The following is a 26,287-nucleotide window of genomic DNA, read 5'->3' as shown; positions in this document are numbered from 1 at the left end:
ATGGATTACATACCTATGGACAAATTATCCATGTCTTTTCCAAAAAGGATCGTCCCAAGCCGATTTCATTTAGAATTGTCACGATGCAAAATGACAGAGAACTGCATGCTGCTGCCAAGTATGTGATGGGACTCGACTTCCTTGCTGTTCTATAGTGGTAGCCACCTGAAACTACATGCTGCATAGGATCTGTTCACACTTAATTTGCCATCTCTGTGACAAATAGCAAAACTTAGAACCACTCCTCAAAATCATCCTACATTTAAAAATTCTTCTCCTGGATCATCCTTGCCATCTTTCTGGTTTTCCACAGTTTTGCTCATGGGCGCTGTGGCTTAGTTGGTTAAAGCGCCTGTCTAGTAAACAGGAGATCCTGAGTTCAACTCTCAGCAGTGCCTTGTTCTCTTATTCTGCTCAATAATCAGCACTTTTTTCCAAAAGGGAGATGTTCACTAGCCAATGACATTAAAGATGCTCGTCCCACATCCCTAGAATACTCCACCCGAGTGGCAAAGAGTCAGCTCTGGTTTAGTTTTAACAAGTAGATGGTTGCAACGTTTTGCAAAATGTAGGATGGCATAAGGCACGATAAATTAGAGGTGCCGATTCACTATTGCCTGACTGATACGCTACATAATGCCTGTAAATATGTTTAGAGACTTCAATAGCATCCTTCTTGAACGGTGATGGTAAATTTTCTTCCTCGGGGCATTGCTTGTGCTGAGCATAGAGAATTTTCCAAAATGAAATGATACGACGAGGATGGGATTCGAACCCATGCGTGCAGAGCACAATGGATTAGCAGTCCATCGCCTTAACCACTCGGCCACCCCGTCAACAAAAGTACTTTTACCGAACCCACATTTGGAAAACAGTCGTGATGATTCTTAGGCTTCATTTTCTTTCCACATGCAACAGCGCCGTACATCAGACATTGGCTCAGCAGGTCTTGTTTTACATCCAACGTGATGACCCATGCTAATGGCATAAATACTAAACATTCAGTCCTCTCTGCGTCTCATTTATGTTGGCATTTCCCTAGCATTCCCTAAATCTGTCAATTCTGCCTTCTATCTAACTTTTAAAGTAAAACAGGCCACAATTCATGCAAGGCAAATGCATGGATTACATACCTATGGACAAATTATCCATGTCTTTTCCAAAAAGGATCTTCCCAAGCCGATGTGATGGGACTCGACTTCCTTGCTGTTCTATAGTGGTAGCCACCTGAAACTACATGCTGCATAGGATCTGTTCACACTTAATTTGCCATCTCTGTGACAAATAGCAAAACTTAGAACCACTCCTCAAAATCTTCCTACATTTAAAAATTCTTCTCCTGGATCATCCTTGCCATCTTTCTGGTTTTCCACAGTTTTGCTCATGGGCGCTGTGGCTTAGTTGGTTAAAGCGCCTGTCTAGTAAACAGGAGATCCTGAGTTCAACTCTCAGCAGTGCCTTGTTCTCTTATTCTGCTCAATAATCAGCTCTTTTTTCCAAAAGGGAGATGTTCACTAGCCAATGACATTAAAGATGCTCGTCCCACATCCCTAGAATACTCCACCCGAGTGGCAAAGAGTCAGCTCTGCTTTAGTTTTAACAAGTAGATGGTTGCAACGTTTTGCAAAATGTAGGATGGCATAAGGCACAATAAATTAGAGGTGCCGATTCACTATTGCCTGACTGATACGCTACATAATGCCTGTAAATATGTTTAGAGACTTCAATAGCATCCTTCTTGAACGGTGATGGTAAATTTTCTTCCTCGGGGCATTGCTTGCGCTGAGCATAGAGAATTTTCCAAAAGGAAATCATACGACGAGGATGGGATTCGAACCCATGCGTGCAGAGCACAATGGATTAGCAGTCCATCGCCTTAACCACTCAGCCACCCCGTCAACAAAAGTACCTTTACCGAACCCACATTTGGAAAACAGTCGTGATGATTCTTAGGCTTCATTTTCTTTCGACATGCAACAGCGCCGTACATCAGACATTGGCTCAGCAGGTCTTGTTTTACATCCAACGTGATGACCCATGCTAATGGCATAAATACTAAACATTCAGTCCTCTCTGCTTCTCATTTATGTTGGCATTTCCCTAGCATTCCCTAAATCTGTCAATTCTGCCTTCTATCTAACTTTTAAAGTAAAACAGGCCACAATTCATGCAAGGCAAATGCATGGATTACATACCTATGGACAAATTATCCATGTCTTTTCCAAAAAGGATCTTCCCAAGCCGATGTGATGGGACTCGACTTCCTTGCTGTTCTATAGTGGTAGCCACCTGAAACTACATGCTGCATAGGATCTGTTAACACTTAATTTGCCATCTCTGTGACAAATAGCAAAACTTAGAACCACTCCTCAAAATCTTCCTACATTTAAAAATTCTTCTCCTGGATCATCCTTGCCATCTTTCTGGTTTTCCACAGTTTTGCTCATGGGCGCTGTGGCTTAGTTGGTTAAAGCGCCTGTCTAGTAAACAGGAGATCCTGAGTTCAACTCTCAGCAGTGCCTTGTTCTCTTATTCTGCTCAATAATCAGCTCTTTTTTCCAAAAGGGAGATGTTCACTAGCCAATGACATTAAAGATGCTCGTCCCACATCCCTAGAATACTCCACCCGAGTGGCAAAGAGTCAGCTCTGCTTTAGTTTTAACAAGTAGATGGTTGCAACGTTTTGCAAAATGTAGGATGGCATAAGGCACAATAAATTAGAGGTGCCGATTCACTATTGCCTGACTGATACGCTACATAATGCCTGTAAATATGTTTAGAGACTTCAATAGCATCCTTCTGGAACGGTGATGGTAAATTTTCTTCCTCGGGGCATTGCTTGCGCTGAGCATAGAGAATTTTCCAAAAGGAAATCATACGACGAGGATGGGATTCGAACCCATGCGTGCAGAGCACAATGGATTAGCAGTCCATCGCCTTAACCACTCGGCCACCCCGTCAACAAAAGTACCTTTACCGAACCCACATTTGGAAAACAGTCGTGATGATTCTTAGGCTTCATTTTCTTTCGACATGCAACAGCGCCGTACATCAGACATTGGCTCAGCAGGTCTTGTTTTACATCCAACGTGATGACCCATGCTAATGGCATAAATACTAAACATTCAGTCCTCTCTGCTTCTCATTTATGTTGGCATTTCCCTAGCATTCCCTAAATCTGTCAATTCTGCCTTCTATCTAACTTTTAAAGTAAAACAGGCCACAATTCATGCAAGGCAAATGCATGGATTACATACCTATGGACAAATTATCCATGTCTTTTCCAAAAAGGATCTTCCCAAGCCGATTTCATTTAGAATTGTCACGATGCAAAATGACAGAGAACTGCATGCTGCTGCCAAGTATGTGATGGGACTCGACTTCCTTGCTGTTCTATAGTGGTAGCCACCTGAAACTACATACTGCATAGGATCTGTTCACACTTAATTTGCCATCTCTGTGACAAATAGCAAAACTTAGAACCACTCCTCAAAATCATCCTACATTTAAAAATTCTTCTCCTGGATCATCCTTGCCATCTTTCTGGTTTTCCACAGGTTTGCTCATGGGCGCTGTGGCTTAGTTGGTTAAATCGCCTGTCTAGTAAACAGGAGATCCTGAGTTCAACTCTCAGCAGTGCCTTGTTCTCTTATTCTGCTCAATAATCAGCTCTTTTTTCCAAAAGGGAGATGTTCACTAGCCAATGACATTAAAGATGCTCGTCCCACATCCCTAGAATACTCCACCCGAGTGGCAAAGAGTCAGCTCTGCTTTAGTTTTAACAAGTAGATGGTTGCAACGTTTTGCAAAATGTAGGATGGCATAAGGCACAATAAATTAGAGGTGCCGATTCACTATTGCCTGACTGATACGCTACATAATGCCTGTAAATATGTTTAGAGACTTCAATAGCATCCTTCTTGAACGGTGATGGTAAATTTTCTTCCTCGGGGCATTGCTTGCGCTGAGCATAGAGAATTTTCCAAAAGGAAATCATACGACGAGGATGGGATTCGAACCCATGCGTGCAGAGCACAATGGATTAGCAGTCCATCGCCTTAACCACTCGGCCACCCCGTCAACAAAAGTACTTTTACCGAACCCACATTTGGAAAACAGTCGTGATGATTCTTAGGCTTCATTTTCTTTCCACATGCAACAGCGCCGTACATCAGACATTGGCTCAGCAGGTCTTGTTTTACATCCAACGTGATGACCCATGCTAATGGCATAAATACTAAACATTCAGTCCTCTCTGCTTCTCATTTATGTTGGCATTTCCCTAGCATTCCCTAAATCTGTCAATTCTGCCTTCTATCTAACTTTTAAAGTAAAACAGGCCACAATTCATGCAAGGCAAATGCATGGATTACATACCTATGGACAAATTATCCATGTCTTTTCCAAAAAGGATCTTCCCAAGCCGATTTCATTTAGAATTGTCACGATGCAAAATGACAGAGAACTGCATGCTGCTGCCAAGTATGTCATGGGACTCGACTTCCTTGCTGTTCTATAGTGGTAGCCACCTGAAACTACATACTGCATAGGATCTGTTCACACTTAATTTGCCATCTCTGTGACAAATAGCAAAACTTAGAACCACTCCTCAAAATCATCCTACATTTAAAAATTCTTCTCCTGGATCATCCTTGCCATCTTTCTGGTTTTCCACAGTTTTGCTCATGGGCACTGTGGCTTAGTTGGTTAAAGCGCCTGTCTAGTAAACAGGAGATCCTGAGTTCAACTCTCAGCAGTGCCTTGTTCTCTTATTCTGCTCAATAATCAGCACTTTTTTCCAAAAGGGAGATGTTCACTAGCCAATGACATTAAAGATGCTCGTCCCACATCCCTAGAATACTCCACCCGAGTGGCAAAGAGTCAGCTCTGGTTTAGTTTTAACAAGTAGATGGTTGCAACGTTTTGCAAAATGTAGGATGGCATAAGGCACAATAAATTAGAGGTGCCGATTCACTATTGCCTGACTGATACGCTACATAATGCCTGTAAATATGTTTAGAGACTTCAATAGCATCCTTCTTGAACGGTGATGGTAAATTTTCTTCCTCGGGGCATTGCTTGCGCTGAGCATAGAGAATTTTCCAAAAGGAAATCATACGACGAGGATGGGATTCGAACCCATGCGTGCAGAGCACAATGGATTAGCAGTCCATCGCCTTAACCACTCGGCCACCCCGTCAACAAAAGTACCTTTACCGAACCCACATTTGGAAAACAGTCGTGATGATTCTTAGGCTTCATTTTCTTTCCACATGCAAGGGGGCCGTACATCAGACATTGGCTCAGCAGGTCTTGTTTTACATCCAACGTGATGACCCATGCTAATGGCATAAATACTAAACATTCAGTCCTCTCTGCTTCTCATTTATGTTGGCATTTCCCTAGCATTCCCTAAATCTGTCAATTCTGCCTTCTATCTAACTTTTAAAGTAAAACAGGCCACAATTCATGCAAGGCAAATGCATGGATTACATACCTATGGACAAATTATCCATGTCTTTTCCAAAAAGGATCGTCCCAAGCCGATTTCATTTAGAATTGTCACGATGCAAAATGACAGAGAACTGCATGCTGCTGCCAAGTATGTGATGGGACTCGACTTCCTTGCTGTTCTATAGTGGTAGCCACCTGAAACTACATGCTGCATAGGATCTGTTCACACTTAATTTGCCATCTCTGTGACAAATAGCAAAACTTAGAACCACTCCTCAAAATCATCCTACATTTAAAAATTCTTCTCCTGGATCATCATTGCCATCTTTCTGGTTTTCCACAGTTTTGCTCATGGGCGCTGTGGCTTAGTTGGTTAAAGCGCCTGTCTAGTAAACAGGAGATCCTGAGTTCAACTCTCAGCAGTGCCTTGTTCTCTTATTCTGCTCAATAATCAGCACTTTTTTCCAAAAGGGAGATGTTCACTAGCCAATGACATTAAAGATGCTCGTCCCACATCCCTAGAATACTCCACCCGAGTGGCAAAGAGTCAGCTCTGGTTTAGTTTTAACAAGTAGATGGTTGCAACGTTTTGCAAAATGTAGGATGGCATAAGGCACGATAAATTAGAGGTGCCGATTCACTATTGCCTGACTGATACGCTACATAATGCCTGTAAATATGTTTAGAGACTTCAATAGCATCCTTCTTGAACGGTGATGGTAAATTTTCTTCCTCGGGGCATTGCTTGCGCTGAGCATAGAGAATTTTCCAAAAAGAAATGATACGACGAGGATGGGATTCGAACCCATGCGTGCAGAGCACAATGGATTAGCAGTCCATCGCCTTAACCACTCGGCCACCCCGTCAACAAAAGTACTTTTACCGAACCCACATTTGGAAAACAGTCGTGATGATTCTTAGGCTTCATTTTCTTTCCACATGCAACAGCGCCGTACATCAGACATTGGCTCAGCAGGTCTTGTTTTACATCCAACGTGATGACCCATGCTAATGGCATAAATACTAAACATTCAGTCCTCTCTGCTTCTCATTTATGTTGGCATTTCCCTAGCATTCCCTAAATCTGTCAATTCTGCCTTCTATCTAACTTTTAAAGTAAAACAGGCCACAATTCATGCAAGGCAAATGCATGGATTACATACCTATGGACAAATTATCCATGTCTTTTCCAAAAAGGATCTTCCCAAGCCGATTTCATTTAGAATTGTCACGATGCAAAATGACAGAGAACTGCATGCTGCTGCCAAGTATGTCATGGGACTCGACTTCCTTGCTGTTCTATAGTGGTAGCCACCTGAAACTACATACTGCATAGGATCTGTTCACACTTAATTTGCCATCTCTGTGACAAATAGCAAAACTTAGAACCACTCCTCAAAATCATCCTACATTTAAAAATTCTTCTCCTGGATCATCCTTGCCATCTTTCTGGTTTTCCACAGTTTTGCTCATGGGCGCTGTGGCTTAGTTGGTTAAAGCGCCTGTCTAGTAAACAGGAGATCCTGAGTTCAACTCTCAGCAGTGCCTTGTTCTCTTATTCTGCTCAATAATCAGCACTTTTTTCCAAAAGGGAGATGTTCACTAGCCAATGACATTAAAGATGCTCGTCCCACATCCCTAGAATACTCCACCCGAGTGGCAAAGAGTCAGCTCTGGTTTAGTTTTAACAAGTAGATGGTTGCAACGTTTTGCAAAATGTAGGATGGCATAAGGCACGATAAATTAGAGGTGCCGATTCACTATTGCCTGACTGATACGCTACATAATGCCTGTAAATATGTTTAGAGACTTCAATAGCATCCTTCTTGAACGGTGATGGTAAATTTTCTTCCTCGGGGCATTGCTTGCGCTGAGCATAGAGAATTTTCCAAAAAGAAATGATACGACGAGGTTGGGATTCGAACCCATGCGTGCAGAGCACAATGGATTAGCAGTCCATCGCCTTAACCACTCGGCCACCCCGTCAACAAAAGTACTTTTACCGAACCCACATTTGGAAAACAGTCGTGATGATTCTTAGGCTTCATTTTCTTTCCACATGCAAGGGGGCCGTACATCAGACATTGGCTCAGCAGGTCTTGTTTTACATCCAACGTGATGACCCATGCTAATGGCATAAATACTAAACATTCAGTCCTCTCTGCTTCTCATTTATGTTGGCATTTCCCTAGCATTCCCTAAATCTGTCAATTCTGCCTTCTATCTAACTTTTAAAGTAAAACAGGCCACAATTCATGCAAGGCAAATGCATGGATTACATACCTATGGACAAATTATCCATGTCTTTTCCAAAAAGGATCGTCCCAAGCCGATTTCATTTAGAATTGTCACGATGCAAAATGACAGAGAACTGCATGCTGCTGCCAAGTATGTGATGGGACTCGACTTCCTTGCTGTTCTATAGTGGTAGCCACCTGAAACTACATGCTGCATAGGATCTGTTCACACTTAATTTGCCATCTCTGTGACAAATAGCAAAACTTAGAACCACTCCTCAAAATCATCCTACATTTAAAAATTCTTCTCCTGGATCATCATTGCCATCTTTCTGGTTTTCCACAGTTTTGCTCATGGGCGCTGTGGCTTAGTTGGTTAAAGCGCCTGTCTAGTAAACAGGAGATCCTGAGTTCAACTCTCAGCAGTGCCTTGTTCTCTTATTCTGCTCAATAATCAGCACTTTTTTCCAAAAGGGAGATGTTCACTAGCCAATGACATTAAAGATGCTCGTCCCACATCCCTAGAATACTCCACCCGAGTGGCAAAGAGTCAGCTCTGGTTTAGTTTTAACAAGTAGATGGTTGCAACGTTTTGCAAAATGTAGGATGGCATAAGGCACGATAAATTAGAGGTGCCGATTCACTATTGCCTGACTGATACGCTACATAATGCCTGTAAATATGTTTAGAGACTTCAATAGCATCCTTCTTGAACGGTGATGGTAAATTTTCTTCCTCGGGGCATTGCTTGCGCTGAGCATAGAGAATTTTCCAAAAAGAAATGATACGACGAGGATGGGATTCGAACCCATGCGTGCAGAGCACAATGGATTAGCAGTCCATCGCCTTAACCACTCGGCCACCCCGTCAACAAAAGTACTTTTACCGAACCCACATTTGGAAAACAGTCGTGATGATTCTTAGGCTTCATTTTCTTTCCACATGCAACAGCGCCGTACATCAGACATTGGCTCAGCAGGTCTTGTTTTACATCCAACGTGATGACCCATGCTAATGGCATAAATACTAAACATTCAGTCCTCTCTGCTTCTCATTTATGTTGGCATTTCCCTAGCATTCCCTAAATCTGTCAATTCTGCCTTCTATCTAACTTTTAAAGTAAAACAGGCCACAATTCATGCAAGGCAAATGCATGGATTACATACCTATGGACAAATTATCCATGTCTTTTCCAAAAAGGATCTTCCCAAGCCGATTTCATTTAGAATTGTCACGATGCAAAATGACAGAGAACTGCATGCTGCTGCCAAGTATGTGATGGGACTCGACTTCCTTGCTGTTCTATAGTGGTAGCCACCTGAAACTACATACTGCATAGGATCTGTTCACACTTAATTTGCCATCTCTGTGACAAATAGCAAAACTTAGAACCACTCCTCAAAATCATCCTACATTTAAAAATTCTTCTCCTGGATCATCCTTGCCATCTTTCTGGTTTTCCACAGTTTTGCTCATGGGCGCTGTGGCTTAGTTGGTTAAAGCGCCTGTCTAGTAAACAGGAGATCCTGAGTTCAACTCTCAGCAGTGCCTTGTTCTCTTATTCTGCTCAATAATCAGCACTTTTTTCCAAAAGGGAGATGTTCACTAGCCAATGACATTAAAGATGCTCGTCCCACATCCCTAGAATACTCCACCCGAGTGGCAAAGAGTCAGCTCTGGTTTAGTTTTAACAAGTAGATGGTTGCAACGTTTTGCAAAATGTAGGATGGCATAAGGCACGATAAATTAGAGGTGCCGATTCACTATTGCCTGACTGATACGCTACATAATGCCTGTAAATATGTTTAGAGACTTCAATAGCATCCTTCTTGAACGGTGATGGTAAATTTTCTTCCTCGGGGCATTGCTTGCGCTGAGCATAGAGAATTTTCCAAAAGGAAATCATACGACGAGGATGGGATTTGAACCCATGCGTGCAGAGCACAATGGATTAGCAGTCCATCGCCTTAACCACTCGGCCACCCCGTCAACAAAAGTACCTTTACCGAACCCACATTTGGAAAACAGTCGTGATGATTCTTAGGCTTCATTTTCTTTCCACATGCAACAGCGCCGTACATCAGACATTGGCTCAGCAGGTCTTGTTTTACATCCAACGTGATGACCCATGCTAATGGCATAAATACTAAACACTCAGTCCTCTCTGCTTCTCATTTATGTTGGCATTTCCCTAGCATTCCCTAAATCTGTCAATTCTGCCTTCTATCTAACTTTTAAAGTAAAACAGGCCACAATTCATGCAAGGCAAATGCATGGATTACATACCTATGGACAAATTATCCATGTCTTTTCCAAAAAGGATCGTCCCAAGCCGATTTCATTTAGAATTGTCACGATGCAAAATGACAGAGAACTGCATGCTGCTGCCAAGTATGTGATGGGACTCGACTTCCTTGCTGTTCTATAGTGGTAGCCACCTGAAACTACATGCTGCATAGGATCTGTTCACACTTAATTTGCCATCTCTGTGACAAATAGCAAAACTTAGAACCACTCCTCAAAATCATCCTACATTTAAAAATTCTTCTCCTGGATCATCCTTGCCATCTTTCTGGTTTTCCACAGTTTTGCTCATGGGCGCTGTGGCTTAGTTGGTTAAAGCGCCTGTCTAGTAAACAGGAGATCCTGAGTTCAACTCTCAGCAGTGCCTTGTTCTCTTATTCTGCTCAATAATCAGCACTTTTTTCCAAAAGGGAGATGTTCACTAGCCAATGACATTAAAGATGCTCGTCCCACATCCCTAGAATACTCCACCCGAGTGGCAAAGAGTCAGCTCTGGTTTAGTTTTAACAAGTAGATGGTTGCAACGTTTTGCAAAATGTAGGATGGCATAAGGCACGATAAATTAGAGGTGCCGATTCACTATTGCCTGACTGATACGCTACATAATGCCTGTAAATATGTTTAGAGACTTCAATAGCATCCTTCTTGAACGGTGATGGTAAATTTTCTTCCTCGGGGCATTGCTTGCGCTGAGCATAGAGAATTTTCCAAAAAGAAATGATACGACGAGGATGGGATTCGAACTCATGCGTGCAGAGCACAATGGATTAGCAGTCCATCGCCTTAACCACTCGGCCACCCCGTCAACAAAAGTACTTTTACCGAACCCACATTTGGAAAACAGTCGTGATGATTCTTAGGCTTCATTTTCTTTCCACATGCAACAGCGCCGTACATCAGACATTGGCTCAGCAGGTCTTGTTTTACATCCAACGTGATGACCCATGCTAATGGCATAAATACTAAACATTCAGTCCTCTCTGCTTCTCATTTATGTTGGCATTTCCCTAGCATTCCCTAAATCTGTCAATTCTGCCTTCTATCTAACTTTTAAAGTAAAACAGGCCACAATTCATGCAAGGCAAATGCATGGATTACATACCTATGGACAAATTATCCATGTCTTTTCCAAAAAGGATCTTCCCAAGCCGATTTCATTTAGAATTGTCACGATGCAAAATGACAGAGAACTGCATGCTGCTGCCAAGTATGTGATGGGACTCGACTTCCTTGCTGTTCTATAGTGGTAGCCACCTGAAACTACATACTGCATAGGATCTGTTCACACTTAATTTGCCATCTCTGTGACAAATAGCAAAACTTAGAACCACTCCTCAAAATCATCCTACATTTAAAAATTCTTCTCCTGGATCATCCTTGCCATCTTTCTGGTTTTCCACAGTTTTGCTCATGGGCGCTGTGGCTTAGTTGGTTAAAGCGCCTGTCTAGTAAACAGGAGATCCTGAGTTCAACTCTCAGCAGTGCCTTGTTCTCTTATTCTGCTCAATAATCAGCACTTTTTTCCAAAAGGGAGATGTTCACTAGCCAATGACATTAAAGATGCTCGTCCCACATCCCTAGAATACTCCACCCGAGTGGCAAAGAGTCAGCTCTGGTTTAGTTTTAACAAGTAGATGGTTGCAACGTTTTGCAAAATGTAGGATGGCATAAGGCACGATAAATTAGAGGTGCCGATTCACTATTGCCTGACTGATACGCTACATAATGCCTGTAAATATGTTTAGAGACTTCAATAGCATCCTTCTTGAACGGTGATGGTAAATTTTCTTCCTCGGGGCATTGCTTGCGCTGAGCATAGAGAATTTTCCAAAAAGAAATGATACGACGAGGATGGGATTCGAACCCATGCGTGCAGAGCACAATGGATTAGCAGTCCATCACCTTAACCACTCGGCCACCCCGTCAACAAAAGTACTTTTACCGAACCCACATTTGGAAAACAGTCGCGATGATTCTTAGGCTTCATTTTCTTTCCACATGCAACAGCGCCGTTCATCAGACATTGGCTCAGCAGGTCTTGTTTTACATCCAACGTGATGACCCATGCTAATGGCATAAATACTAAACATTCAGTCCTCTCTGCTTCTCATTTATGTTGGCATTTCCCTAGCATTCCCTAAATCTGTCAATTCTGCCTTCTATCTAACTTTTAAAGTAAAACAGGCCACAATTCATGCAAGGCAAATGCATGGATTACATACCTATGGACAAATTATCCATGTCTTTTCCAAAAAGGATCTTCCCAAGCCGATTTCATTTAGAATTGTCACGATGCAAAATGACAGAGAACTGCATGCTGCTGCCAAGTATGTGATGGGACTCGACTTCCTTGCTGTTCTATAGTGGTAGCCACCTGAAACTACATACTGCATAGGATCTGTTCACACTTAATTTGCCATCTCTGTGACAAATAGCAAAACTTAGAACCACTCCTCAAAATCATCCTACATTTAAAAATTCTTCTCCTGGATCATCCTTGCCATCTTTCTGGTTTTCCACAGTTTTGCTCATGGGCGCTGTGGCTTAGTTGGTTAAAGCGCCTGTCTAGTAAACAGGAGATCCTGAGTTCAACTCTCAGCAGTGCCTTGTTCTCTTATTCTGCTCAATAATCAGCACTTTTTTCCAAAAGGGAGATGTTCACTAGCCAATGACATTAAAGATGCTCGTCCCACATCCCTAGAATACTCCACCCGAGTGGCAAAGAGTCAGCTCTGCTTTAGTTTTAACAAGTAGATGGTTGCAACGTTTTGCAAAATGTAGGATGGCATAAGGCACGATAAATTAGAGGTGCCGATTCACTATTGCCTGACTGATACGCTACATAATGCCTGTAAATATGTTTAGAGACTTCAATAGCATCCTTCTTGAACGGTGATGGTAAATTTTCTTCCTCGGGGCATTGCTTGCGCTGAGCATAGAGAATTTTCCAAAAGGAAATCATACGACGAGGATGGGATTCGAACCCATGCGTGCAGAGCACAATGGATTAGCAGTCCATCGCCTTAACCACTCGGCCACCCCGTCAACAAAAGTACCTTTACCGAACCCACATTTGGAAAACAGTCGTGATGATTCTTAGGCTTCATTTTCTTTCCACATGCAACAGCGCCGTACATCAGACATTGGCTCAGCAGGTCTTGTTTTACATCCAACGTGATGACCCATGCTAATGGCATAAATACTAAACATTCAGTCCTCTCTGCTTCTCATTTATGTTGGCATTTCCCTAGCATTCCCTAAATCTGTCAATTCTGCCTTCTATCTAACTTTTAAAGTAAAACAGGCCACAATTCATGCAAGGCAAATGCATGGATTACATACCTATGGACAAATTATCCATGTCTTTTCCAAAAAGGATCGTCCCAAGCCGATTTCATTTAGAATTGTCACGATGCAAAATGACAGAGAACTGCATGCTGCTGCCAAGTATGTGATGGGACTCGACTTCCTTGCTGTTCTATAGTGGTAGCCACCTGAAACTACATGCTGCATAGGATCTGTTCACACTTAATTTGCCATCTCTGTGACAAATAGCAAAACTTAGAACCACTCCTCAAAATCATCCTACATTTAAAAATTCTTCTCCTGGATCATCCTTGCCATCTTTCTGGTTTTCCACAGTTTTGCTCATGGGCGCTGTGGCTTAGTTGGTTAAAGCGCCTGTCTAGTAAACAGGAGATCCTGAGTACAACTCTCAGCAGTGCCTTGTTCTCTTATTCTGCTCAATAATCAGCACTTTTTTCCAAAAGGGAGATGTTCACTAGCCAATGACATTAAAGATGCTCGTCCCACATCCCTAGAATACTCCACCCGAGTGGCAAAGAGTCAGCTCTGGTTTAGTTTTAACAAGTAGATGGTTGCAACGTTTTGCAAAATGTAGGATGGCATAAGGCACGATAAATTAGAGGTGCCGATTCACTATTGCCTGACTGATACGCTACATAATGCCTGTAAATATGTTTAGAGACTTCAATAGCATCCTTCTTGAACGGTGATGGTAAATTTTCTTCCTCGGGGCATTGCTTGCGCTGAGCATAGAGAATTTTCCAAAAAGAAATCATACGACGAGGATGGGATTCGAACCCATGCGTGCAGAGCACAATGGATTAGCAGTCCATCGCCTTAACCACTCGGCCACCCCGTCAACAAAAGTACCTTTACCGAACCCACATTTGGAAAACAGTCGTGATGATTCTTAGGCTTCATTTTCTTTCCACATGCAACAGCGCCGTACTTCAGACATTGGCTCAGCAGGTCTTGTTTTACATCCAACGTGATGACCCATGCTAATGGCATAAATACTAAACATTCAGTCCTCTCTGCTTCTCATTTATGTTGGCATTTCCCTAGCATTCCCTAAATCTGTCAATTCTGCCTTCTATCTAACTTTTAAAGTAAAACAGGCCACAATTCATGCAAGGCAAATGCATGGATTACATACCTATGGACAAATTATCCATGTCTTTTCCAAAAAGGATCGTCCCAAGCCGATTTCATTTAGAATTGTCACGATGCAAAATGACAGAGAACTGCATGCTGCTGCCAAGTATGTCATGGGACTCGACTTCCTTGCTGTTCTATAGTGGTAGCCACCTGAAACTACATGCTGCATAGGATCTGTTCACACTTAATTTGCCATCTCTGTGACAAATAGCAAAACTTAGAACCACTCCTCAAAATCATCCTACATTTAAAAATTCTTCTCCTGGATCATCCTTGCCATCTTTCTGGTTTTCCACAGTTTTGCTCATGGGCGCTGTGGCTTAGTTGGTTAAAGCGCCTGTCTAGTAAACAGGAGATCCTGAGTACAACTCTCAGCAGTGCCTTGTTCTCTTATTCTGCTCAATAATCAGCACTTTTTTCCAAAAGGGAGATGTTCACTAGCCAATGACATTAAAGATGCTCGTCCCACATCCCTAGAATACTCCACCCGAGTGGCAAAGAGTCAGCTCTGGTTTAGTTTTAACAAGTAGATGGTTGCAACGTTTTGCAAAATGTAGGATGGCATAAGGCACAATAAATTAGAGGTGCCGATTCACTATTGCTGACTGATACGCTACATAATGCCTGTAAATATGTTTAGAGACTTCAATAGCATCCTTCTTGAACGGTGATGGTAAATTTTCTTCCTCGGGGCATTGCTTGCGCTGAGCATAGAGAATTTTCCAAAAAGAAATCATACGACGAGGATGGGATTCGAACCCATGCGTGCAGAGCACAATGGATTAGCAGTCCATCGCCTTAACCACTCGGCCACCCCGTCAACAAAAGTACCTTTACCGAACCCACATTTGGAAAACAGTCGTGATGATTCTTAGGCTTCATTTTCTTTCCACATGCAACAGCGCCGTACTTCAGACATTGGCTCAGCAGGTCTTGTTTTACATCCAACGTGATGACCCATGCTAATGGCATAAATACTAAACATTCAGTCCTCTCTGCTTCTCATTTATGTTGGCATTTCCCTAGCATTCCCTAAATCTGTCAATTCTGCCTTCTATCTAACTTTTTAAGTAAAACAGGCCACAATTCATGCAAGGCAAATGCATGGATTACATACCTATGGACAAATTATCCATGTCTTTTCCAAAAAGGATCGTCCCAAGCCGATTTCATTTAGAATTGTCACGATGCAAAATGACAGAGAACTGCATGCTGCTGCCAAGTATGTGATGTGACTCGACTTCCTTGCTGTTCTATAGTGGTAGCCACCTGAAACTACATGCTGCATAGGATCTGTTCACACTTAATTTGCCATCTCTGTGACAAATAGCAAAACTTAGAACCACTCCTCAAAATCATCCTACATTTAAAAATTCTTCTCCTGGATCATCCTTGCCATCTTTCTGGTTTTCCACAGTTTTGCTCATGGGCGCTGTGGCTTAGTTGGTTAAAGTGCCTGTCTAGTAAACGGGAGATCCTGAGTTCAACTCTCAGCAGTGCCTTGTTCTCTTATTCTGCTCAATAATCAGCACTTTTTTCCAAAAGGGAGATGTTCACTAGCCAATGACATTAAAGATGCTCGTCCCACATCCCTAGAATACTCCACCCGAGTGGCAAAGAGTCAGCTCTGGTTTAGTTTTAACAAGTAGATGGTTGCAACGTTTTGCAAAATGTAGGATGGCATAAGGCACGATAAATTAGAGGTGCCGATTCACTATTGCCTGACTGATACACTACATAATGCCTGTAAATATGTTTAGAGACTTCAATAGCATCCTTCTTGAACGGTGATGGTAAATTTTCTTCCTCGGGGCATTGCTTGCGCTGAGCATAGAGAATTTTCCAAAAAGAAATCATACGACGAGGATGGGATTCGAACCCATGCGTGCAGAGCACAATGGATTAGCAGTCCATCGCCTTAACCACTCGGCCACCCCGTCAACAAAAGTACCTTTACCGAACCCACATTTGGAAAACAGTCGTGATGATTCTTAGGCTTCATTTTCTTTCCACATGCAACAGCGCCGTACATCAGACATTGGCTCAGCAGGTCTTGTTTTACATCCAACGTGATGACCCATGCTAATGGCATAAATACTAAACATTCAGTCCTCTCTGCTTCTCATTTATGTTGGCATTTCCCTAGCATTCCCTAAATCTGTCAATTCTGCCTTCTATCTAACTTTTAAAGTAAAACAGGCCACAATTCATGCAAGGCAAATGCATGGATTACATACCTATGGACAAATTATCCATGTCTTTTCCAAAAAGGATCGTCCCAAGCCGATTTCATTTAGAATTGTCACGATGCAAAATGACAGAGAACTGCATGCTGCTGCCAAGTATGTGATGTGACTCGACTTCCTTGCTGTTCTATAGTGGTAGCCACCTGAAACTACATGCTGCATAGGATCTGTTCACACTTAATTTGCCATCTCTGTGACAAATAGCAAAACTTAGAACCACTCCTCAAAATCATCCTACATTTAAAAATTCTTCTCCTGGATCATCCTTGCCATCTTTCTGGTTTTCCACAGTTTTGCTCATGGGCGCTGTGGCTTAGTTGGTTAAAGTGCCTGTCTAGTAAACGGGAGATCCTGAGTTCAACTCTCAGCAGTGCCTTGTTCTCTTATTCTGCTCAATAATCAGCACTTTTTTCCAAAAGGGAGATGTTCACTAGCCAATGACATTAAAGATGCTCGTCCCACATCCCTAGAATACTCCACCCGAGTGGCAAAGAGTCAGCTCTGGTTTAGTTTTAACAAGTAGATGGTTGCAACGTTTTGCAAAATGTAGGATGGCATAAGGCACGATAAATTAGAGGTGCCGATTCACTATTGCCTGACTGATACACTACATAATGCCTGTAAATATGTTTAGAGACTTCAATAGCATCCTTCTTGAACGGTGATGGTAAATTTTCTTCCTCGGGGCATTGCTTGCGCTGAGCATAGAGAATTTTCCAAAAAGAAATCATACGACGAGGATGGGATTCGAACCCATGCGTGCAGAGCACAATGGATTAGCAGTCCATCGCCTTAACCACTCGGCCACCCCGTCAACAAAAGTACCTTTACCGAACCCACATTTGGAAAACAGTCGTGATGATTCTTAGGCTTCATTTTCTTTCCACATGCAACAGCGCCGTACATCAGACATTGGCTCAGCAGGTCTTGTTTTACATCCAACGTGATGACCCATGCTAATGGCATAAATACTAAACATTCAGTCCTCTCTGCTTCTCATTTATGTTGGCATTTCCCTAGCATTCCCTAAATCTGTCAATTCTGCCTTCTATCTAACTTTTAAAGTAAAACAGGCCACAATTCATGCAAGGCAAATGCATGGATTACATACCTATGGACAAATTATCCATGTCTTTTCCAAAAAGGATCGTCCCAAGCCGATTTCATTTAGAATTGTCACGATGCAAAATGACAGAGAACTGCATGCTGCTGCCAAGTATGTGATGTGACTCGACTTCCTTGCTGTTCTATAGTGGTAGCCACCTGAAACTACATGCTGCATAGGATGTGTTCACACTTAATTTGCCATCTCTGTGACAAATAGCAAAACTTAGAACCACTCCTCAAAATCATCCTACATTTAAAAATTCTTCTCCTGGATCATCCTTGCCATCTTTCTGGTTTTCCACAGTTTTGCTCATGGGCACTGTGGCTTAGTTGGTTAAAGCGCCTGTCTAGTAAACAGGAGATCCTGAGTTCAACTCTCAGCAGTGCCTTGTTCTCTTATTCTGCTCAATAATCAGCACTTTTTTCCAAAAGGGAGATGTTCACTAGCCAATGACATTAAAGATGCTCGTCCCACATCCCTAGAATACTCCACCCGAGTGGCAAAGAGTCAGCTCTGGTTTAGTTTTAACAAGTAGATGGTTGCAACGTTTTGCAAAATGTAGGATGGCATAAGGCACGATAAATTAGAGGTGCCGATTCACTATTGCCTGACTGATACGCTACATAATGCCTGTAAATATGTTTAGAGACTTCAATAGCATCCTTCTTGAACGGTGATGGTAAATTTTCTTCCTTGGGGCATTGCTTGCGCTGAGCATAGAGAATTTTCCAAAAAGAAATGATACGACGAGGATGGGATTCGAACCCATGCGTGCAGAGCACAATGGATTAGCAGTCCATCGCCTTAACCACTCGGCCACCCCGTCAACAAAAGTACTTTTACCGAACCCACATTTGGAAAACAGTCGTGATGATTCTTAGGCTTCATTTTCTTTCCACATGCAACAGCGCCGTACATCAGACATTGGCTCAGCAGGTCTTGTTTTACATCCAACGTGATGACCCATGCTAATGGCATAAATACTAAACATTCAGTCCTCTCTGCTTCTCATTTATGTTGGCATTTCCCTAGCATTCCCTAAATCTGTCAATTCTGCCTTCTATCTAACTTTTAAAGTAAAACAGGCCACAATTCATGCAAGGCAAATGCATGGATTACATACCTATGGAGAAATTATCCATGTCTTTTCCAAAAAGGATCGTCCCAAGCCGATTTCATTTAGAATTGTCACGATGCAAAATGACAGTGAACTGCATGCTGCTGCCAAGTATGTGATGGGACTCGACTTCCTTGCTGTTCTATAGTGGTAGCCACCTGAAACTACATGCTGCATAGGATCTGTTCACACTTAATTTGCCATCTCTGTGACAAATAGCAAAACTTAGAACCACTCCTCAAAATCATCCTACATTTAAAAATTCTTCTCCTGGATCATCCTTGCCATCTTTCTGGTTTTCCACAGTTTTGCTCATGGGCGCTGTGGCTTAGTTGGTTAAAGTGCCTGTCTAGTAAACGGGAGATCCTGAGTTTAACTCTCAGCAGTGCCTTGTTCTCTTATTCTGCTCAATAATCAGCTCTTTTTTCCAAAAGGGAGATGTTCACTAGCCAATGACATTAAAGATGCTCGTCCCACATCCCTAGAATACTCCACCCGAGTGGCAAAGAGTCAGCTCTGGTTTAGTTTTAACAAGTAGATGGTTGCAACGTTTTGCAAAATGTAGGATGGCATAAGGCACGATAAATTAGAGGTGCCGATTCACTATTGCCTGACTGATACGCTACATAATGCCTGTAAATATGTTTAGAGACTTCAATAGCATCCTTCTTGAACGGTGATGGTAAATTTTCTTCCTCGGGGCATTGCTTGCGCTGAGCATAGAGAATTTTCCAAAAAGAAATGATACGACGAGGATGGGATTCGAACCCATGCGTGCAGAGCACAATGGATTAGCAGTCCATCGCCTTAACCACTCGGCCACCCCGTCAACAAAAGTACTTTTACCGAACCCACATTTGGAAAACAGTCGTGATGATTCTTAGGCTTCATTTTCTTTCCACATGCAACAGCGCCGTACATCAGACATTGGCTCAGCAGGTCTTGTTTTACATCCAACGTGATGACCCATGCTAATGGCATAAATACTAAACATTCAGTCCTCTCTGCTTCTCATTTATGTTGGCATTTCCCTAGCATTCCCTAAATCTGTCAATTCTGCCTTCTATCTAACTTTTAAAGTAAAACAGGCCACAATTCATGCAAGGCAAATGCATGGATTACATACCTATGGACAAATTATCCATGTCTTTTCCAAAAAGGATCTTCCCAAGCCGATTTCATTTAGAATTGTCACGATGCAAAATGACAGTGAACTGCATGCTGCTGCCAAGTATGTGATGGGACTCGACTTCCTTGCTGTTCTATAGTGGTAGCCACCTGAAACTACATGCTGCATAGGATCTGTTCACACTTAATTTGCCATCTCTGTGACAAATAGCAAAACTTAGATCCACTCCTCAAAATCATCCTACATTTAAAAATTCTTCTCCTGGATCATCCTTGCCATCTTTCTGGTTTTCCACAGTTTTGCTCATGGGCGCTGTGGCTTAGTTGGTTAAAGTGCCTGTCTAGTAAACGGGAGATCCTGAGTTCAACTCTCAGCAGTGCCTTGTTCTCTTATTCTGCTCAATAATCAGCTCTTTTTTCCAAAAGGGAGATGTTCACTAGCCAATGACATTAAAGATGCTCGTCCCACATCCCTAGAATACTCCACCCGAGTGGCAAAGAGTCAGCTCTGGTTTAGTTTTAACAAGTAGATGGTTGCAACGTTTTGCAAAATGTAGGATGGCATAAGGCACGATAAATTAGAGGTGCCGATTCACTATTGCCTGACTGATACGCTACATAATGCCTGTAAATATGTTTAGAGACTTCAATAGCATCCTTCTTGAACGGTGATGGTAAATTTTCTTCCTCGGGGCATTGCTTGCGCTGAGCATAGAGAATTTTCCAAAAAGAAATGATACGACGAGGATGGGATTCGAACCCATGCGTGCAGAGCACAATGGATTAGCAGTCCATCGCCTTAACCACTCGGCCACCCCGTCAACAAAAGTACTTTTACCGAACCCACATTTGGAAAACAGTCGTGATGATTCTTAGGCTTCATTTTCTTTCCACATGCAACAGCGCCGTACATCAGACATTGGCTCAGCAGGTCTTGTTTTACATCCAACGTGATGACCCATGCTAATGGCATAAATACTAAACATTCAGTCCTCTCTGCTTCTCATTTATGTTGGCATTTCCCTAGCATTCCCTAAATCTGTCAATTCTGCCTTCTATCTAACTTTTAAAGTAAAACAGGCCACAATTCATGCAAGGCAAATGCATGGATTACATACCTATGGACAAATTATCCATGTCTTTTCCAAAAAGGATCTTCCCAAGCCGATTTCATTTAGAATTGTCACGATGCAAAATGACAGAGAACTGCATGCTGCTGCCAAGTATGTGATGGGACTCGACTTCCTTGCTGTTCTATAGTGGTAGCCACCTGAAACTACATGCTGCATAGGATCTGTTCACACTTAATTTGCCATCTCTGTGACAAATAGCAAAACTTAGAACCACTCCTCAAAATCATCCTACATTTAAAAATTCTTCTCCTGGATCATCCTTGCCATCTTTCTGGTTTTCCACAGTTTTGCTCATGGGCGCTGTGGCTTAGTTGGTTAAAGTGCCTGTCTAGTAAACGGGAGATCCTGAGTTCAACTCTCAGCAGTGCCTTGTTCTCTTATTCTGCTCAATAATCAGCTCTTTTTTCCAAAAGGGAGATGTTCACTAGCCAATGACATTAAAGATGCTCGTCCCACATCCCTAGAATACTCCACCCGAGTGGCAAAGAGTCAGCTCTGGTTTAGTTTTAACAAGTAGATGGTTGCAACGTTTTGCAAAATGTAGGATGGCATAAGGCACGATAAATTAGAGGTGCCGATTCACTATTGCCTGACTGATACGCTACATAATGCCTGTAAATATGTTTAGAGACTTCAATAGCATCCTTCTTGAACGGTGATGGTAAATTTTCTTCCTCGGGGCATTGCTTGCGCTGAGCATAGAGAATTTTCCAAAAAGAAATGATACGACGAGGATGGGATTCGAACCCATGCGTGCAGAGCACAATGGATTAGCAGTCCATCGCCTTAACCACTCGGCCACCCCGTCATCAAAAGTACTTTTACCGAACCCACATTTGGAAAACAGTCGTGATGATTCTTAGGCTTCATTTTCTTTCCACATGCAACAGCGCCGTACATCAGACATTGGCTCAGCAGGTCTTGTTTTACATCCAACGTGATGACCCATGCTAATGGCATAAATACTAAACATTCAGTCCTCTCTGCTTCTCATTTATGTTGGCATTTCCCTAGCATTCCCTAAATCTGTCAATTCTGCCTTCTATCTAACTTTTAAAGTAAAACAGGCCACAATTCATGCAAGGCAAATGCATGGATTACATACCTATGGACAAATTATCCATGTCTTTTCCAAAAAGGATCGTCCCAAGCCGATTTCATTTAGAATTGTCACGATGCAAAATGACAGTGAACTGCATGCTGCTGCCAAGTATGTGATGGGACTCGACTTCCTTGCTGTTCTATAGTGGTAGCCACCTGAAACTACATGCTGCATAGGATCTGTTCACACTTAATTTGCCATCTCTGTGACAAATAGCAAAACTTAGAACCACTCCTCAAAATCATCCTACATTTAAAAATTCTTCTCCTGGATCATCCTTGCCATCTTTCTGGTTTTCCACAGTTTTGCTCATGGGCGCTGTGGCTTAGTTGGTTAAAGTGCCTGTCTAGTAAACGGGAGATCCTGAGTTCAACTCTCAGCAGTGCCTTGTTCTCTTATTCTGCTCAATAATCAGCTCTTTTTTCCAAAAGGGAGATGTTCACTAGCCAATGACATTAAAGATGCTCGTCCCACATCCCTAGAATACTCCACCCGAGTGGCAAAGAGTCAGCTCTGGTTTAGTTTTAACAAGTAGATGGTTGCAACGTTTTGCAAAATGTAGGATGGCATAAGGCACGATAAATTAGAGGTGCCGATTCACTATTGCCTGACTGATACACTACATAATGCCTGTAAATATGTTTAGAGACTTCAATAGCATCCTTCTTGAACGGTGATGGTAAATTTTCTTCCTCGGGGCATTGCTTGCGCTGAGCATAGAGAATTTTCCAAAAAGAAATCATACGACGAGGATGGGATTCGAACCCATGCGTGCAGAGCACAATGGATTAGCAGTCCATCGCCTTAACCACTCGGCCACCCCGTCAACAAAAGTACCTTTACCGAACCCACATTTGGAAAACAGTCGTGATGATTCTTAGGCTTCATTTTCTTTCCACATGCAACAGCGCCGTACATCAGACATTGGCTCAGCAGGTCTTGTTTTACATCCAACGTGATGACCCATGCTAATGGCATAAATACTAAACATTCAGTCCTCTCTGCTTCTCATTTATGTTGGCATTTCCCTAGCATTCCCTAAATCTGTCAATTCTGGCTTCTATCTAACTTTTAAAGTAAAACAGGCCACAATTCATGCAAGGCAAATGCATGGATTACATACCTATGGACAACTTATCCATGTCTTTTCCAAAAAGGATCGTCCCAAGCCGATTTCATTTAGAATTGTCACGATGCAAAATGACAGAGAACTGCATGCTGCTGCCAAGTATGTGATGTGACTCGACTTCCTTGCTGTTCTATAGTGGTAGCCACCTGAAACTACATGCTGCATAGGATCTGTTCACACTTAATTTGCCATCTCTGTGACAAATAGCAAAACTTAGAACCACTCCTCAAAATCATCCTACATTTAAAAATTCTTCTCCTGGATCATCCTTGCCATCTTTCTGGTTTTCCACAGTTTTGCTCATGGGCGCTGTGGCTTAGTTGGTTAAAGTGCCTGTCTAGTAAACAGGAGATCCTGAGTTCAACTCTCAGCAGTGCCTTGTTCTCTTATTCTGCTCAATAATCAGCACTTTTTTCCAAAAGGGAGATGTTCACTAGCCAATGACATTAAAGATGCTCGTCCCACATCCCTAGAATACTCCACCCGAGTGGCAAAGAGTCAGCTCTGGTTTAGTTTTAACAAGTAGATGGTTGCAACGTTTTGCAAAATGTAGGATGGCATAAGGCACGATAAATTAGAGGTGCCGATTCACTATTGCCTGACTGATACGCTACATAATGCCTGTAAATATGTTTAGAGACTTCAATAGCATCCTTCTTGAACGGTGATGGTAAATTTTCTTCCTCGGGGCATTGCTTGCGCTGAGCATAGAGAATTTTCCAAAAAGAAATGATACGACAAGGATGGGATTCGAACCCATGCGTGCAGAGCACAATGGATTAGCAGTCCATCGCCTTAACCACTCGGCCACCCCGTCAACAAAAGTACTTTTACCGAACCCACATTTGGAAAACAGTCGTGATGATTCTTAGGCTTCATTTTCTTTCCACATGCAACAGCGCCGTACATCAGACATTGGCTCAGCAGGTCTTGTTTTACATCCAACGTGATGACCCATGCTAATGGCATAAATACTAAACATTCAGTCCTCTCTGCTTCTCATTTATGTTGGCATTTCCCTAGCATTCCCTAAATCTGTCAATTCTGCCTTCTATCTAACTTTTAAAGTAAAACAGGCCACAATTCATGCAAGGCAAATGCATGGATTACATACCTATGGACAAATTATCCATGTCTTTTCCAAAAAGGATCTTCCCAAGCCGTTTTCATTTAGAATTGTCACGATGCAAAATGACAGAGAACTGCATGCTGCTGCCAAGTATGTCATGGGACTCGACTTCCTTGCTGTTCTATAGTGGTAGCCACCTGAAACTACATGCTGCATAGGATCTGTTCACACTTAATTTGCCATCTCTGTGACAAATAGCAAAACTTAGAACCACTCCTCAAAATCATCCTACATTTAAAAATTCTTCTCCTGGATCATTTACATAATGCCTGTAAATATGTTTAGAGACTTCAATAGCATCCTTCTTGAACGGTGATGGTAAATTTTCTTCCTCGGGGCATTGCTTGCGCTGACCATAGAGAATTTTCCAAAAAGGAATCATACGACGAGGATGGGATTCGAACCCATGCGTGCAGAGCACAATGGATTAGCAGTCCATTGCCTTAACCACTCGGCCACCCCGTCAACAAAAGTACCTTTACCGAACCCACATTTGGAAAACAGTCGTGATGATTCTTAGGCTTCATTTTCTTTCCACATGCAACAGCGCCGTACATCAGACATTGGCTCAGCAGGTCTTGTTTTACATCCAACGTGATGACCCATGCTAATGGCATAAATACTAAACATTCAGTCCTCTCTACTTCTCATTTATGTTGGCATTTCCCTAGCATTCCCTAAATCTGTCAATTCTGCCTTCTATCTAACTTTTAAAGTAAAACAGGCCACAATTCATGCAAGGCAAATGCATGGATTACATACCTATGGACAAATTATCCATGTCTTTTCCAAAAAGGATCGTCCCAAGCCGATTTCATTTAGAATTGTCACGATGCAAAATGACAGAGAACTGCATGCTGCTGCCAAGTATGTGATGGGACTCGACTTCCTTGCTGTTCTATAGTGGTAGCCACCTGAAACTACATGCTGCATAGGATCTGTTCACACTTAATTTGCCATCTCTGTGACAAATAGCAAAACTTAGAACCACTCCTCAAAATCATCCTACATTTAAAAATTCTTCTCCTGGATCATCATTGCCATCTTTCTGGTTTTCCACAGTTTTCCACAGTTTTGCTCAGTTTTGCTCATGGGCGCTGTGGCTTAGTTGGTTAAAGCGCCTGTCTAGTAAACAGGAGATCCTGAGTTCAACTCTCAGCAGTGCCTTGTTCTCTTATTCTGCTCAATAATCAGCACTTTTTTCCAAAAGGGAGATGTTCACTAGCCAATGACATTAAAGATGCTCGTCCCACATCCCTAGAATACTCCACCCGAGTGGCAAAGAGTCAGCTCTGGTTTAGTTTTAACAAGTAGATGGTTGCAACGTTTTGCAAAATGTAGGATGGCATAAGGCACGATAAATTAGAGGTGCCGATTCACTATTGCCTGACTGATACGCTACATAATGCCTGTAAATATGTTTAGAGACTTCAATAGCATCCTTCTTGAACGGTGATGGTAAATCTTCTTCCTCGGGGCATTGCTTGCGCTGAGCATAGAGAATTTTCCAAAAAGAAATCATACGACGAGGATGGGATTCGAAACCCATGCGTGCAGAGCACAATGGATTAGCAGTCCATCGCCTTAACCACTCGGCCACCCCGTCAACAAAAGTACCTTTACCGAACCCACATTTGGAAAACAGTCGTGATGATTCTTAGGCTTCATTTTCTTTCCACATGCAACAGCGCCGTACATCAGACATTGGCTCAGCAGGTCTTGTTTTACATCCAACG

The 26,287-nt window shown here is 42.3% G+C and overlaps 33 non-coding genes across 33 annotated transcripts; 13 read left to right on the top strand and 20 right to left on the bottom strand.

Annotated features, from left to right (window-relative positions):
• The first annotated feature begins 324 nt into the window (after positions 1-324).
• On the top strand, positions 325-398 carry TRNAT-AGU (transfer RNA threonine (anticodon AGU)). Its single transcript has one exon. It is a non-coding gene; the product is annotated as a tRNA-Thr (tRNA).
• Positions 399-754: 356 nt separating this feature from the next.
• TRNAS-GCU (transfer RNA serine (anticodon GCU)) lies at positions 755-836 on the bottom strand. Its single transcript has one exon. It is a non-coding gene; the product is annotated as a tRNA-Ser (tRNA).
• A 550-nt stretch (positions 837-1,386) lies between these two features.
• On the top strand, positions 1,387-1,460 carry TRNAT-AGU (transfer RNA threonine (anticodon AGU)). The gene has a single exon. It is a non-coding gene; the product is annotated as a tRNA-Thr (tRNA).
• Positions 1,461-2,448: 988 nt separating this feature from the next.
• TRNAT-AGU (transfer RNA threonine (anticodon AGU)) lies at positions 2,449-2,522 on the top strand. Its single transcript has one exon. It is a non-coding gene; the product is annotated as a tRNA-Thr (tRNA).
• Positions 2,523-2,878: 356 nt separating this feature from the next.
• Positions 2,879-2,960, bottom strand: TRNAS-GCU (transfer RNA serine (anticodon GCU)). Its single transcript has one exon. It is a non-coding gene; the product is annotated as a tRNA-Ser (tRNA).
• A 1,038-nt stretch (positions 2,961-3,998) lies between these two features.
• On the bottom strand, positions 3,999-4,080 carry TRNAS-GCU (transfer RNA serine (anticodon GCU)). The gene has a single exon. It is a non-coding gene; the product is annotated as a tRNA-Ser (tRNA).
• A 608-nt stretch (positions 4,081-4,688) lies between these two features.
• Positions 4,689-4,762, top strand: TRNAT-AGU (transfer RNA threonine (anticodon AGU)). The gene has a single exon. It is a non-coding gene; the product is annotated as a tRNA-Thr (tRNA).
• A 356-nt stretch (positions 4,763-5,118) lies between these two features.
• TRNAS-GCU (transfer RNA serine (anticodon GCU)) lies at positions 5,119-5,200 on the bottom strand. The gene has a single exon. It is a non-coding gene; the product is annotated as a tRNA-Ser (tRNA).
• A 608-nt stretch (positions 5,201-5,808) lies between these two features.
• Positions 5,809-5,882, top strand: TRNAT-AGU (transfer RNA threonine (anticodon AGU)). Its single transcript has one exon. It is a non-coding gene; the product is annotated as a tRNA-Thr (tRNA).
• Positions 5,883-6,238: 356 nt separating this feature from the next.
• Positions 6,239-6,320, bottom strand: TRNAS-GCU (transfer RNA serine (anticodon GCU)). Its single transcript has one exon. It is a non-coding gene; the product is annotated as a tRNA-Ser (tRNA).
• A 608-nt stretch (positions 6,321-6,928) lies between these two features.
• TRNAT-AGU (transfer RNA threonine (anticodon AGU)) lies at positions 6,929-7,002 on the top strand. Its single transcript has one exon. It is a non-coding gene; the product is annotated as a tRNA-Thr (tRNA).
• Positions 7,003-8,048: 1,046 nt separating this feature from the next.
• On the top strand, positions 8,049-8,122 carry TRNAT-AGU (transfer RNA threonine (anticodon AGU)). The gene has a single exon. It is a non-coding gene; the product is annotated as a tRNA-Thr (tRNA).
• Positions 8,123-8,478: 356 nt separating this feature from the next.
• TRNAS-GCU (transfer RNA serine (anticodon GCU)) lies at positions 8,479-8,560 on the bottom strand. The gene has a single exon. It is a non-coding gene; the product is annotated as a tRNA-Ser (tRNA).
• Positions 8,561-9,168: 608 nt separating this feature from the next.
• On the top strand, positions 9,169-9,242 carry TRNAT-AGU (transfer RNA threonine (anticodon AGU)). The gene has a single exon. It is a non-coding gene; the product is annotated as a tRNA-Thr (tRNA).
• A 356-nt stretch (positions 9,243-9,598) lies between these two features.
• On the bottom strand, positions 9,599-9,680 carry TRNAS-GCU (transfer RNA serine (anticodon GCU)). Its single transcript has one exon. It is a non-coding gene; the product is annotated as a tRNA-Ser (tRNA).
• Positions 9,681-10,288: 608 nt separating this feature from the next.
• Positions 10,289-10,362, top strand: TRNAT-AGU (transfer RNA threonine (anticodon AGU)). The gene has a single exon. It is a non-coding gene; the product is annotated as a tRNA-Thr (tRNA).
• A 1,046-nt stretch (positions 10,363-11,408) lies between these two features.
• TRNAT-AGU (transfer RNA threonine (anticodon AGU)) lies at positions 11,409-11,482 on the top strand. Its single transcript has one exon. It is a non-coding gene; the product is annotated as a tRNA-Thr (tRNA).
• Positions 11,483-11,838: 356 nt separating this feature from the next.
• On the bottom strand, positions 11,839-11,920 carry TRNAS-GCU (transfer RNA serine (anticodon GCU)). Its single transcript has one exon. It is a non-coding gene; the product is annotated as a tRNA-Ser (tRNA).
• Positions 11,921-12,528: 608 nt separating this feature from the next.
• Positions 12,529-12,602, top strand: TRNAT-AGU (transfer RNA threonine (anticodon AGU)). The gene has a single exon. It is a non-coding gene; the product is annotated as a tRNA-Thr (tRNA).
• Positions 12,603-12,958: 356 nt separating this feature from the next.
• TRNAS-GCU (transfer RNA serine (anticodon GCU)) lies at positions 12,959-13,040 on the bottom strand. The gene has a single exon. It is a non-coding gene; the product is annotated as a tRNA-Ser (tRNA).
• A 1,038-nt stretch (positions 13,041-14,078) lies between these two features.
• On the bottom strand, positions 14,079-14,160 carry TRNAS-GCU (transfer RNA serine (anticodon GCU)). The gene has a single exon. It is a non-coding gene; the product is annotated as a tRNA-Ser (tRNA).
• Positions 14,161-15,197: 1,037 nt separating this feature from the next.
• TRNAS-GCU (transfer RNA serine (anticodon GCU)) lies at positions 15,198-15,279 on the bottom strand. Its single transcript has one exon. It is a non-coding gene; the product is annotated as a tRNA-Ser (tRNA).
• Positions 15,280-16,317: 1,038 nt separating this feature from the next.
• Positions 16,318-16,399, bottom strand: TRNAS-GCU (transfer RNA serine (anticodon GCU)). Its single transcript has one exon. It is a non-coding gene; the product is annotated as a tRNA-Ser (tRNA).
• Positions 16,400-17,437: 1,038 nt separating this feature from the next.
• TRNAS-GCU (transfer RNA serine (anticodon GCU)) lies at positions 17,438-17,519 on the bottom strand. The gene has a single exon. It is a non-coding gene; the product is annotated as a tRNA-Ser (tRNA).
• A 608-nt stretch (positions 17,520-18,127) lies between these two features.
• On the top strand, positions 18,128-18,201 carry TRNAT-AGU (transfer RNA threonine (anticodon AGU)). The gene has a single exon. It is a non-coding gene; the product is annotated as a tRNA-Thr (tRNA).
• A 356-nt stretch (positions 18,202-18,557) lies between these two features.
• TRNAS-GCU (transfer RNA serine (anticodon GCU)) lies at positions 18,558-18,639 on the bottom strand. Its single transcript has one exon. It is a non-coding gene; the product is annotated as a tRNA-Ser (tRNA).
• Positions 18,640-19,677: 1,038 nt separating this feature from the next.
• On the bottom strand, positions 19,678-19,759 carry TRNAS-GCU (transfer RNA serine (anticodon GCU)). The gene has a single exon. It is a non-coding gene; the product is annotated as a tRNA-Ser (tRNA).
• A 1,038-nt stretch (positions 19,760-20,797) lies between these two features.
• TRNAS-GCU (transfer RNA serine (anticodon GCU)) lies at positions 20,798-20,879 on the bottom strand. Its single transcript has one exon. It is a non-coding gene; the product is annotated as a tRNA-Ser (tRNA).
• A 1,038-nt stretch (positions 20,880-21,917) lies between these two features.
• On the bottom strand, positions 21,918-21,999 carry TRNAS-GCU (transfer RNA serine (anticodon GCU)). The gene has a single exon. It is a non-coding gene; the product is annotated as a tRNA-Ser (tRNA).
• A 1,038-nt stretch (positions 22,000-23,037) lies between these two features.
• Positions 23,038-23,119, bottom strand: TRNAS-GCU (transfer RNA serine (anticodon GCU)). The gene has a single exon. It is a non-coding gene; the product is annotated as a tRNA-Ser (tRNA).
• A 1,038-nt stretch (positions 23,120-24,157) lies between these two features.
• Positions 24,158-24,239, bottom strand: TRNAS-GCU (transfer RNA serine (anticodon GCU)). The gene has a single exon. It is a non-coding gene; the product is annotated as a tRNA-Ser (tRNA).
• Positions 24,240-24,934: 695 nt separating this feature from the next.
• On the bottom strand, positions 24,935-25,016 carry TRNAS-GCU (transfer RNA serine (anticodon GCU)). The gene has a single exon. It is a non-coding gene; the product is annotated as a tRNA-Ser (tRNA).
• Positions 25,017-25,644: 628 nt separating this feature from the next.
• On the top strand, positions 25,645-25,718 carry TRNAT-AGU (transfer RNA threonine (anticodon AGU)). The gene has a single exon. It is a non-coding gene; the product is annotated as a tRNA-Thr (tRNA).
• The last annotated feature ends 569 nt before the right edge of the window (positions 25,719-26,287 follow it).

This window comes from Eleutherodactylus coqui, chromosome 11 (genome assembly GCF_035609145.1).
Source record: "Eleutherodactylus coqui strain aEleCoq1 chromosome 11, aEleCoq1.hap1, whole genome shotgun sequence".
Lineage (NCBI taxonomy): Eukaryota > Metazoa > Chordata > Amphibia > Anura > Eleutherodactylidae > Eleutherodactylus > Eleutherodactylus coqui.
The sequence above is the reverse complement of the archived record's forward strand: the minus strand, read 5'-3'. Positions and strand labels throughout refer to the sequence as shown.